Raw genomic sequence first — 13,675 nt, forward strand, 5'->3', positions numbered from 1 at the left:
CTGATTGGTCAGAGCTGGCTCCAGCAAAGCCCTGGCCAAGGTCCTCACTTAATGCTATGTAGGTAAAAGCCTGGGAAGACAATTCTGTCTAAAGGCATTCAGTGCTTGGTCTGGGACTAAGGCATATGGTTTAAGGAAACATGCCTCAGGCATTAAATGCTAAAGGATACAATGACAGTAGGCTAAAGTAGACAACTTTTAGTCTAAGGAGGTTGGTAGCTTTTTTCTGAACAGTCTTGAGCTAAGGGCCAAAACTTGCAAAAGGACATTGATTGGGGAGAAGAAAAGAGGTGGGTGTAGGTTGCCATGGTTTTGCAGCAACAGGGAGCTACTCCATCTGACTTTTTTCTTATCATTAAGCATTTGCAAGATTGGATTTAGGGCATCTGAGTGGTTATGGGTATCTGTCGAGTGAATATGTGACTATTCTAAACCTCCATTGGATCCTTCTTAGAAATTATTATTTCACCCTGCAATTTCTCCTGAAATATATATGTGCCATGTGAAAAAGGAATTAGGAACACTTTAAAATTAAAAGAAATTGAAAGATAGGTTTTCCTCTAGCCACATAAATAGTTATGGATGGAGATAAAGAGATGGATATTTTTTCATAATACTGAGAGCATATTTTATTATGGGTTTCGAAGCTCCAGAAATGTTTAAGTGAGGCTGGTGAATAATTCACCGCTGATTTACTTGGGCCCAATGCAGACTCAGGTGGGCTGGGAATAAAGGTGGGCTCCTTGGAGTGACTGAACACAGTAATATACTTTTATTGCCAACTACATCACTGAATGACTTTCAAAGCTTTTTAAATGAAAAGTCACATCCTTGACATCCATCTCCGGGGTTGCTTTCCAACAAGTCAGGTTGCTAGCCCCTTGACTCAGTGGATGACAGCACTGAATGCACTAATGGGGTCAATTATTAGATAGAGGGATATGTTTTCCAGACTCAGTTCAGGGGACGAGTGCCTGCCCCCTAAACTACTGTCAATATGCAACCAACCAGTCCAAACCTGAGAAGGGACTCTGAAAGATTACTAGATTCAAGGTAAAAGAGTTACAGATTGTGATACAGTACCTTTGGTAATTACTCCTTTAATTCTCCGTCCTCCTGCTAATTCTTTACTTCTGTCTCCAAAGTAAACTTGTCCCTCTATCAGGTTTAGAAGAAATAATTGCCTAAAAGGAAGGAGAGAGAAAGGAAACAGATTAATATTTTGTTGTTGTAAAGTTAAAAAGCCACAACAAAAATAACTCCTTTACAGTTGCATTTGGGAAATCATCGAGGTTTATAATGTAAGTAAAATTATAATTGTATATTGTACAGAATTGTAGTGAAGAAAAGGACCTTAGAGACCACCAATTACACATTTTGTAGAATTAAATTCAATTTAAATAAATTCAATTGAACAAACATCTTTTAAGCATCTAGAATCAGTCCAGTGATTTAGAATCTGGGAAGACCTGGGTTCAAATGCAGCCCTAGACTTGGGGTAAGTTACTTAACTGATGCCTGCCTCAGTTTCCTCATCAGTAAAAATAGGAATAATAAAGAGCACTTACCTTGCAGGATTGTCATGAAGACAAAATGAAAGATTTAGAAACCGTAGTGTATTAAAGGCTAGCTATCATCACCATCTTTATTCTTCTGATTATTATTATTATTTACCATGTGTTGGGTACTATGCTAGACAAAAACAATAGCAATTCTTGTTCTCACAGAACTGAACATTTTACAGAGAAACTGTAAGAAAACAGAGGCCCTAGATGATGGGACTTGCCCCTAAATCTATCTGGTTGGTAGTAAAGTTGGGACTAAAACTGAGGTCTTTTAATTCTCAGTTCAAGATTCCTTCCACCTTACTTTCCATCTGGCTCATTTTGTCTTTGGGCTTTCTGTTAATTTTTTTATATAATATTTCTCTAAGCAAAGTAGTACCTGTTCCTCAGTACACAGTGAACAGCAATTCAGAAAAGGCTTCCCTTTGACTAGGCTGTTTCCATGACCCCAGTAAGGGTCCGCAGAACTCTGTATTTTTGACCCAATTATGACATTCTCTAAAAAGAATAATTTTGTCAACAAATGTGCATGTCAGTTCCCTTTCCTACTGGTCCTTGTCACTCTCTGCAGTTGAAGAGCTTCCATTTCTGCTGCTTGTTTGAGAGGGAAGGGCAGAATTCTTTGAAAATCGTTTTCCTAGTAATCACATGGTAATTACCTGTCCTATTCTTTTCCTTCCTTTCTACCCAGAGTATACCTACAGACTTCTCTTCCCTGCTAAGCCACCCAATCAACTGAAATCACCCAACATGAAAAGCATCCAATAGGTGGTCGAGGAGGAGGAATTGATAAGAATATAGACTCTCCCTTTTTCCTTTTCTGGATTCAGATGATTCCCCACCCCACCTGCCCCATCCCTTCCTTGCTAATTCTTCACCCCAATGATTTCTTCCACACCAGCTCAGACTAATTTGAGTTCAGAGAATTTTGGAATGATAAAAATAGCAAAGGATACTATCAGTGCTAGTATGAGAAGTCTTAGAATATTCTCAGAATTAAGAAGAGAGAAAAAGTTAGAGGAAATTTAACAGCAAAGACATTGCATTTAGCCTACTTTGACAGCATGGGATCTGTGATCTCATCATTTTGGGTATTCCCTCCAGGGGTTCAGATTGCAAATAATCCATATCATCAGATCTTATCTTATCTTATCTACCTTTTCAGATAAATCCTTGCTCTGTGTGTGTGTGTGTGTGTGTGTGTGTGTGCACTGTCTTTAAATCTCTAGACATTGCTTAGACACCATAAATTTTTATCAGCTTTCAGGAACTGAGATGGAGTGGGTAGGTGGGAAATGGATACATAGAATACTTTTAATTTGCATTTTTAACACTTAGTCTATATAATCTACAAAACAACAAATCAGACTCTGATTTGTAGTTTGCTTATTTCTAAGGTGTAAATACCTGAAAATCTAACAATCTCCTCCTGATCAGGTACCAGCTGGCTCCATCATAGCTCTGGGAACACACAAATAATCCTTTTTCTGATATCCCTTGATCTTACTCCTGACATACAGCAGATGCTTAATACATGCTCATTGACTGGCCCTTCTCTTTGAAACTTATATATATATATATATATATATATATATATATATATATAATTGATGATATTTTACACTGTTTCTTACATGCTTATTTGTAATGTACAGCAATGTAGTTATTCCCATTATGGGCATCCTCACTGCCCCTTTGGTGACCCTTGATTTTGATCCTTAAAAATAAATTTTTTGACTTGCTGTACTATTCAAGCGGGCCCAGCCTGACCTATTTAGATTAAGTATTGATGAGGGAAAAAAGTGGGAAATGAATTAAAGGAATCAATACAGGCTATTACCTTTTTCAAAAGAAGTTGAACTGATTTAAAGCAACTGCAACAAGATAGGAGACAGCCAATTAGCATGGTGGATGGAGAGTAGGGTTTAGATTCAAGAAAAATGAGTTCAAATCTTACCTCAGAAACTTACTAAGATGTGTGTCTTTTGTCATTAGACTTTTCTGCAACTCAGTTTCCTCATCTATAAAATCTGGGTATAAGACTTGAGAACCTTTCAGATGAGTCAAGAAGCTATTTTAGAAATCAAACACTTAATTTTCTCCCTCATGTAAAGATACCATAGCCAAAGGCAACCACAGTCTAGGACCTAGGTGGTAAACCTATGACATGTGTCAGAAGGGGGCACTCAGAGCTTTTTCTGTGGATATGCTTGCTGTTGCCCCAGCACAGAGATGGGATTTGAACCCAGGTCCTCCAATTCTAAAACCAAAATTATAAGGAGACACATTGCAAAATACTCTCAACATTCTAGATTTCAATTTGGATTTATGCAAAAAAAAAAAGACTAAACTGTCATTGCTTTGGTTCTTCCAATCCATTACTGGCCATATTGTAATGAGTTACAAAAAAGAAGTTCAATGTATAATAGGATATTCATACCAAAAGTCTTTGTAGTAGCAAACAACATGGGTATATACTGGGTGATGGCCATTAAAAGATCTATGGTAAAGGAAAATCAGAATATTATTATGCAGTGAAAAGTGGTAAGAGGCAAGACAGAGGTGTCAAACACAGGAATCCTGAAACATTCCCAAGTGAAGCTTGAACCAGATTAAAACATAATTGAGAAATATCTGATAAAATAAATAATTATACAACAAAATATAATGTTACCATGTGGTTTTCTAAAGCCTACAAAGAGACTTATGTTGTGTTTAGTGGTCCCATTTTCTATTTGAGTTTGACACAAGTGATGTAGTGAATGGAGAGCTGGCTTAGTCAAAAAGATCTGAGTTCAAGATACGTTTCTGACATATATTGGCTGCGTGACCCTGTGCAAGTCAACTAATTTCTCAGTGTCCAAAACAAGAGGGAGTTTCTTCACTGGAAAATCATTATGCCAAAGAAATTCTAGGCTATGACTCCAAACCATAAAACCAAAAAAAAAAAATCAATCAACCAAAAACTCTAAGGAAGTATGCTGAAAATTGGGGAAAGATTTATATTAACTGGTACAGAGAACAATGAGCAAGAACCAAGAGAATACTATAGATGATGATAACAACAAATAAATATAAAATGATCATCCAAAGGAAGTTACTCTGAGAAATAGGAAAAACTGGTGAGGATCCTAGGTAGGAGATAACAAAATGTGCATATCTATTCAAAGTAGAGAAGTAGAAACTATGAGAACAGAATATTGGAAACACTTTTAAATTTTTGTATTCAACATTTTATATATTCTTTATTATGAATAACTGATACATGTAAACTCTATATCAGTTTACTTACCTTCTCAGGGAATGAGGAAAGTGGGAGGGAGGGTGGAAAGGAGGGAGAGAATTTTGAACTCAAAACTTTAAGAAATAGAATATTAAAAAGTATTTATATGTAATTGGTAGAAAAGACAATATTATTAAAATTAATAAAAATGTAAATATAAATGATAAAGATAAAAAGAAATAAGACCTTTTTCTAATGAAAAATATCCTTGGCATTAAACTTTTCTCAAAGAACTCATGTTCCTCGAGTGAAATCTCACTGTGCCATAGTATACACTTTATTGTAGTGATGGTGAACTTATGGCATGGGTGCCAAAGATGGCATGCAGAGTGCTCTCTGTGGACATGTGAACCCCCTGATTCCTAGAGTTTGTTAATAGAAGGGCAAGGGGATTTGGTTGGTGTTGCTCCCCCTCAACTGTGCCTGATGATATTATTTTTACATGACCAAACCCTCTGCCCAGAAGCCCAATGGGCGCTCACAGGGGGTTAAGGTGGGTGGCTCATAGGTGGCAGAGCAGAATAGGAGTGGAAAATTTAGGCCACTCCCCTCCCCATTCTACACTTGCTGAGGACATTCCTCACTTCACTGGCCACTACACCCAGCAACCCAATGGGAGCAATCATCCCCTTCTGTGTGTGGGATAAGGGGGAGATGGGGTGAGTCCAGCACTAGTTGGGGAAGAAGGGGATGGCACATAGTCTCTGGGGGAGGGCACGGCATGCAGTCTCTAAAAGATTTTCCATCACTGCTTTAGGAGAACACCCTACCATGACATGTTTCTTTATTCACTAATTCACAATAGAAAATTATTTATATTGGGTTCTACAGGCTGGCAATAGGGTTTCTAGCAATATATTAACTATATAAAAATGTATATGGCAACCAAAAAGTTTGGAGGTGTTATTGAATTTGTTATAATGGGATTTAGCTGTACTGCACTTATAGCTAGTTAAGTAGAAAACACGAGATGCCCAGTGGGACTGCTAAAAGTAACAGTCTTACATGTGTGATCTAAGAAAAAATGTTTTGAGTAACTCACTGGAAAGTATTATGAAACCGGAGATGAAGAAATGTGTCAGTAAATATGTCCTTTCCACTAAAACAATTTACTCTAAATTATTAATATCCATTAGTCAGCTTATGTAGTATCATTGAGGCTTGTAAGAAACACTTATTCAAATAAATATTTCTATATATAATATTTATCCCCTGTTTACCCCTTAAACTCCCCTGCTTCAGAGTTGGCTCCACTCAACTAGTTCATTCATTTGGTATTGTCGAACAGGCAATGAATTTGGAGGAAGAAGAGGAATTCAAGTCTTATCATGAGCTGTGTGGCCAGTGGCTTGAACTCTCTTCAGTTTCGTAGATTCTTCTTTAAAATGGGAATAGTATCCATGTCACTTACATTGAAAAGTTATTGTAAGGATAAAATATGATAGCGTATGCTTTGAATGGGTCATGCAGGGACTGGGGAATGTGATTTTATTAGTATAGGGAATTTCCAGGTGAGTCGACTCCCTCTATTAATAAAGGTGGTCTCTACTCTGAAACTTACAATCCTAGCAAGTTGCCTCTAGAAGTACAATGACTGCAGGGGAAATAGTCAAAAACTACAAATCAGGGTTTGAGTCATTTTGTTGATTTTCTAGACTTAAGAAAGTGATGGAGAGAAGGCAGATAAAGAACAAAAGTGTTTTGCATTTTGTTGTTGTTGTTGTTGTTGTTGTTGTTGTTGTTGTTGTTGTTGTTGTTGTTGTTGTTGTTGTTGTTGGAGAGCTAGTTGTTAAACATTTACCAAAGCCTTGTTCATTGAGAAATGACTTCCCCAGGGACACATGACCACTATGTATCAGAGAGGAATCTTGAACCAAGGTTCTCCTGGCTTTGAGGATGATTCTCTATCCACAATAGCACACTTCCTCTAAGTTATATTTTAATCATTCAATTACATATCTATATCTATTTATACTATGTATATATCAATTACCATCTTTGCTAAAGGCACAATATTGGGTGCTCTTTCATCTCAGAATTTCCAAGGGGGCAATGGGACTTGCTCTCCTGATTGGTGAGTACCTTGCCTGGTCCATGATTCTAAACCAATCTCAGCCATGCTTCACTTCCCAACTACTCCCTTGTCCATCTTGATAGATGCCTTTCTAGCATGTGTACCCCTATATTCTATTCCCAGAGTCTCCCCATCAAGATGACATAAACAATAAAACAATCCTGACCATTGAGGAAATTCCATTTGAATGGGTGGGTGGGGGATTGAGTATGAGGGGTAGTTGAGAGGTTGTTGGGCTTTTAAACTGATAAGAACTTTAGAGATCGTTTGCCCAGATCATCGTCTTTTATAAATGAGGACTGACAAGTGATGTAAAATGATCCAAATCTCTCAGGGAGTCAGGAGGCAGAATGAAGAAGGAGAAAACTAATATTAGGCTTGAAGTCAGCAAGGATCTGGGTTTGAATCCAGTTTCTGGTACTAATTGATCAGTTAACCATGGACAGAGAAAAATCATTTACCTCTTTTGTCTATGTTTCCTCAATTATAAACTGGGAATGATGAAATCCCTGGGACATGACTCACAAGAATGCTTTAAGGCAGTGGATAACCTACAAAGCAGTTTGTTGACATTAAAAGAACATATAAATGGCAGTGAGGGTCAGGTCCTAATTAATACAAATAATGAATTCTGTTAACTGGTCTCATTATCTGAATTCTCGTGGCATAATTCTATCCAGTTAGAAGTGATGATTGTATTTTATAAAGTTCCAACTTTAAGTAATGCTAACTTGAATGTGTAGGACCACTTCAGGAGATTCATTATTCATATTAATTGAGAATTCATCATATTGTCAGATAGTGCTAAGATAATAAGAATTTGAGGTTAGGTCCTTTAGTTTCATATTTAGTGAGCTCTCTTTACATATTGTTGTATAGTCACCTAGATGGTACAGTGGATAGAGTTCTAAGCCTGTAATCAGCAAGACTCATCTTCCTGAGTTCGAATCCAATCTCAGACACTTCCTAGCTGTGTGACCCTGAGCAAGTCATTTAATCCTGTTTATGGCAGTTTCTTCAACTGTGAAATGATGGAGAAGTAGATGGAAAACCACTCCAGTATCCTTTGCCAAGGAAATCCCAAATGGGATCACAAAGAGTTAAACACAACTGAAAAACCACTGTCCCCTCTATTAGGCAAAGCTTCTTCTAGAAGGCAGAGAATATTGTGCATATAAGTCGACATTTTATCCTACCCCATATCAAGTGTAATGTTTCAGACTATGAAATGGGGTCTCCTGGCAAGACTTTAGCCTCTGTGGAGCCTACATTTACTCCTTTCACCTCTTCTTTCCCAAGATGTGAATTTGTCAAGAGAAGGGTCCAAGGAGGGATGGAAATGAAGACAATTGAGGCTTAATGTTTTGTCTCCTGACAAAACTATTTTAAACCATTTTAAGAACTATTTTAAAGTTGCATAGAAAATGGCTATCTCTGCAAGTAGTTGGTTCTCTTTCTTTGGAGGTCTTTGAGCAAAAACTGAAAGCTCAGTGGATATAACACTGGACCTGGAATCAGGAAGACCTGAGTTCAAATCTAGACTCAGATACATGACCTTGCTGAGTCACTTGCACTTTACAAATTTGATTTTATATCTATGCAAATGATAGACAGAATAAAAAGGACCTCAATGGAAATTCCACTTTTGACACTGGTTATATAACCAATGACAATTCACTAAATCTCTCTTAACCTCAGTGTCTTCCTCTATAAAACTGAGGCAAAAATACATGATGTACCTACCTCACACTCTCTATCAGTGAGGCTCAAATGAGATGATGGATACAAATTGCTCACAGATTGTCAAATGTTATATAAATGTCAGCTACATCATCATAATCATCATCATCATCATCATATTTCCCATCTGAAAGGAATCTTAGACAACAACTAGTCCAAGTCCTTCAATTCACCAATAAAGAAACATAGGCAAGTAAAGTGATTTAGCTCAAGTTGTAGAACTAGTTACTGGAAGCCTTAGAACTCTTTAGTTACTTGTTTTCCAGGCCAGTTTTCTGTCTCTATCACTGTCTCTGTCTCTCCTTTTCTCTCTGAATCATATCTCTCCCTTCTTTTCATCTTTCTCTCCCAATCTCTCTCCCTTCGCCATTCTTCCTTTTCTGTCTCTCTCCATCTCTGTCTCATCTTTCTTCCCTCCCTCTTTCTCCCTTCTTCCTTCCTTCCCTCTCACTCTATCTTTCTGTCTCTTTTCCCCTCCCTCCTTCCCTCCCTCTTTCTCCTTCCTTCCTTCCTTCCCTCTCTGTCTCTTTCCCTTCTTTCTTCCTTCCCTCCCTCTTTCTCTTTCTTTGTCTCTCTCTCTTCCTCCCTCCTTCTCCCCCTTCCCTGTCTCTCTCTCTTTCTCTCTCCCTTCTTCCTTCCCACCCTCTCTATCTCTTTCAACCTTCCTGAATTCAAGATGATTATTCTTGAGAAGTTATGACTCTCATAATGAACTTATTATGTCAATTCACGTGATGCAATTGGCATTCCTACACCAATAAATTGATTTAGTTTGACTAACAAACCATGAAGCCCAGAAGATGCTGCACAAAGGCCTTATCAAGTGGAAGGCTCTTGTTAAACAGGTCCTGTGATAAAGGAGGATTATCACAGAAATTGGGGCTGCTTTCTCATGCAGGCAGGCATTCTTGCAGCTACAGCTATCTGTGTCAAGACTGTTAGCTGGCATCAAGAATAGGGCATAGAGTTCACATTCCCAAATGATTTTAGACAAGGCACTGGCAGATGCTGAAGGAAGGGAAAAAATAAAATAAAACACGTCATAGCAAGAGGCAAAAGCAAACCCAAGGAGCATGGTGACCTGGTCCTTTGGTTAACTCCAGCAAATTACCATGTTCTTTCTGAATGCTTCCCTCATTCTGCTGATTGGCTTGTAGTCCCCCTTCTCAAGGATACCCAACATTTTAACAACATCCATTTACTTGCGCCAGTTTGTAGCATTTTATGGTTGAGTTGCTTTTAAAATAATATTATTTGAAACATGCCCAGGGGAAAAAAAGGTATATCATATTTTCTTTCTTGAGCAAATGCTGACAGCCCGACCCTGCCACCCCCATCCAACTGGTTGCAAGTTCAGCAATCTGTAAGACTGAACTCTGAATATGCAGCGTAGGCGAGCTGTCATTGGTTTTAGTAAGAACTGGCTGCTGCTAGAGTCTGCTTCAGTGGCCCCAGTTATGGTCACCCTTTGGTGGACCCTCTGTGTCAGGCAGGGTCTAGAGGCTAAGAGGTTCACTTGTTCCCTATCGCTTACTTGGACCATATTTCTTCCTTTCCTGCTCCTACTTTGAATTATTTGCAAAGCAGAGAGAGATTACAGAAAGAAAATAAAATGTGGCTGTCAAGGTTCCTTTATAAGGCAGATGGGAATTGTCTGGCTATATGAGACTCCACCAGTCAGACTGTTCTTTCAAGTCCAACAATGCATTGAGCCATTCTAGCACTCTTACTAAGAATAACTCACGTTTAAAGAACATTTTTAAAGCACTTTGCATTGAACCCTCACTGCAATCTTGTGTTAGTAGGTGTTGTTACTAAACACCATTTTGTAGATAAATGGCTTCCTTGGAATCACACACTTACTTAGTCACTAAAGCAGAATTTGAATTCAGTTCTTCCTGACTCCAAATCTAACATTCTACTACGGAATATTGTCTATATGGAAGGGGAAGAGGGGGAAAAGAAGGAGGGAATATGCACCTAGAGAGCACCTACTATGAGCTGAACAGGGTGATAAGCGCTTTACAAATATTTAATTCACACAACAACCTTGTGAAGTAGATGCTGTTATTATATCTATTTTATAAATGAGGAAACTGAGGCAAAAAGAAATTAAGTGTCTTTCCCAGGGTTATACAGCTACATACAAATCTGTCTCATTCTGTATTCAGGGTCTTTGGAGGGACTTTGGAGACTATTGATTCCTTTATAATGCTTGTTTTGCTAATATATCCTATAGCTCAGATTGTTTCCTCCATTGTTATCTGCCAAATAAGTTCCTGAGGCAAGATTTGAAACCATGGGCTTTCTGACTCCAGGTCTATGTCTATTTACCCACTATCCTACCTAGCTGTCTTGTACAAAAAAACATAGTGGGGATTCATGATGGAGGGAATTCTCATACTGGTAAATTCTCTAATTCTTGAGGTATTTGCACAGAAACATGATTATAATAACCACCACCATCTCTCCTTGTGTCCCAAGAACCACCATCTCCTTTTGGGTCCCAAGAACAGGGATTTAAGGGAAACAAGGGACTTCTAGAAAGAGATTCCCATTTTTCTCCTTTAAATCAAGGGATTTGATCTTTCTGTTACATATGACATAAACTGAATTGAGTCTTGGACATTCACAGTCATTGTTTTATCTGTCCTTCAGTTCAAACTGTAGCTCTTTAGATATCTGGGATCTGTGTACTCCCCACTTCTGGAAGAGTTCCCCACTTCTCTGAGCCACAGATGAGACATGGATCACCATGCTGTTTCTTGAACTTCAAGTAACTACAAAAATATTGACTAATAGCCAAGCAAAATGTTTGACTCATTCAATTTTATTAAGAGGGGGGAAATGGACCAACCCATTACACTCTGTCATTTATTTTCTAAATGACTAAAAGATGTCAACTATTCAGGGATGTGAGCCATCACCTGTCATAATACACACAGAAGCTTCACAGGAAGTCCAGATCCTGAATCCCAGAGCTAGAAATGTTGGCCTTAGGCCAGGCATCCATTTAAACAGGTTTGGAAATGCTCTTAGAGGAGCACTGAGGTAGTACAGATCTATAGACCCCTTTTCATTCACTCCAGGCAGGCACAATCTGCTATTTCTCACTTCAGCAGGGTCCTTTTCTACTTCAAAGGGCAATGAGTAACATTGGACAGCTTAATCCATTTATCATGTATTCTCTGCCTAGTGTGTATCATATAAGCACATAAGAACTAGGAAAATAGCAGGTAAGATTTTCATTGAATAAAGAAGAGACTTTGAAGTTATTTAGGGTTTTAAGATTCTTTGATTTCTTTAACTTTATTGGGCAGGACTTCCTGATTCAGTAGGGAGTACAAATCTCATGAATACTCTATTTATCTCCGCTTCCAATTTGTTAATGCCAAACCCATGAAAGAAGACAGTGGGCTGTCATTTCTTGTAGCTCCTGGGGCCACATCGTCCAGTTGTGATCAGCACTAGAGATTGTCCAGCCTTCCTATCAGCTTTCAGATCATAGGAGAGTGTTTAAAGACATGGATATTTAAATTCAGTTTTACTAAGTGAGATTTTTCTGAGGCATTATGAAGTCAGAACCATGGTCATCCTTTCAAATCTTAATTAGCAATTAATTAACTTGAGGTACTGGTGCCTCAACTATCTGACAGACAGGCTCATAATTATCTTTTATTATTATTACTAATAGAAAATATGGTCAGGATGGATCAGGTTTTCCTGAATATGGACTTTAATTGAATGACCCAATAGAGAATCAAAATGAATGGTCTGCCCTTTCTATACAGTTTTATTAAAAATATTTTGAAATTTGATGGTGTCTTATACCCAGGAGCTCAATGCACACAGTAAAGGTTCAGACCAAAAGGAAAAAGTAAGCTTGCTCTCTAGGGCTATGACCTTTGGGTAGTTGCAGAGTTTAAAGGGTATTGGACTATCTTCTTGAGAAACTGCTTCCTCAGGGAAAATATGCAGTCCTATACAGAAGACTTGGAGGCTAGTGCTTTAATGGAAGCCTTCTTTCTTTCTCTTATTTTTTCCAGGATTACCAAAATCAAGTTCTTTCCCTACCCTTCCCCAGCCTCCTCCCATATCTGATGCACAATTCCACTGGGTTTTACATGTGTCTTTGGTCAAGACCTATTTCCATATTATCGATATTTGCACTGGGGTGATAATTTAGGTTTTATAACCCCAATCATATTCCCATTGACACATATGATCAAGCAGTTGTTTTTTTCTTCTTTCTTACTCTTATCTCCTTCTTGTGGAAGGATTGAGCCAGTCTTCATTCCTCTCCCCTACTGTCATTCTGATTTCTAGACTTTAAACCAATGTCTTTGCTGCTGCCTCCTCTTTTATCTTCCCTCATATCTTGGAACCTCCTTGCCCAGAATTTTCCATCCTTTCAGCAGTCTTCTCTATTTGGAATACCCCTCTACACATTCTGCCCTGTTTATTCCTTTGGTGATGTCCTCCTGGGGTTTCCAATTTACACAAGAGCCAGAGTTAGCCTTTACTCCTTCCTTTTCTGTTTTTCACCTCCTCTATATGTTATCTTTCCTCTTTAAAATATAAGCTGAACCCCTTGGAGATAGAGAGTATCTTTCTATTGGCTCTTTTAATATCCAAAATGTATCCTTAACCCTTACCATAGTGCCTGGAATATAGTAAGTACTTAATATTTGTTTCATTCTGAGGTACCACTTTATACCTATATGCCTGGCAAAGTTGACAAAAGACAAAAAAAAAAGCTGTAGAGGCTGTAGAAAAACAGGTACTTCAGGGCACTGGAATGAACTATGAACTGGTCTAGCTATTCTGGAAAGAAATTTAGAACTATGCCCCCAAACTATTAAACTACATATATCTTTTGATTGAATGACACTGCTATCAGATCTATACCCTGCAAAGATCAAAGAATGAGGAAGATATTTATAGCAACACTTTTTGTGGTGGCAGGAAACACAAAGGTATCCATCAATTGGGGAATGGCTAGAGAAATTATGG

The 13,675-nt window shown here is 38.2% G+C and overlaps 1 protein-coding gene across 6 annotated transcripts in view; it reads right to left on the bottom strand.

Annotated features, from left to right (window-relative positions):
* TNR (tenascin R) overlaps positions 1-13,675 on the bottom strand; it is a 718,245-nt gene that overhangs the window by 364,936 nt on the left and 339,634 nt on the right. For all 6 annotated transcript variants that reach the window (XM_056815577.1, XM_001373475.3, XM_056815578.1 and 3 more), the window contains one exon: positions 1,084-1,184. The gene's annotated coding sequence lies outside the window, so the exon portion shown is untranslated. The remainder of the gene's footprint in view (positions 1-1,083; positions 1,185-13,675) is intronic.

This window comes from Monodelphis domestica, chromosome 2 (genome assembly GCF_027887165.1).
Source record: "Monodelphis domestica isolate mMonDom1 chromosome 2, mMonDom1.pri, whole genome shotgun sequence".
In the NCBI taxonomy this organism is placed as follows: domain Eukaryota; kingdom Metazoa; phylum Chordata; class Mammalia; order Didelphimorphia; family Didelphidae; genus Monodelphis; species Monodelphis domestica.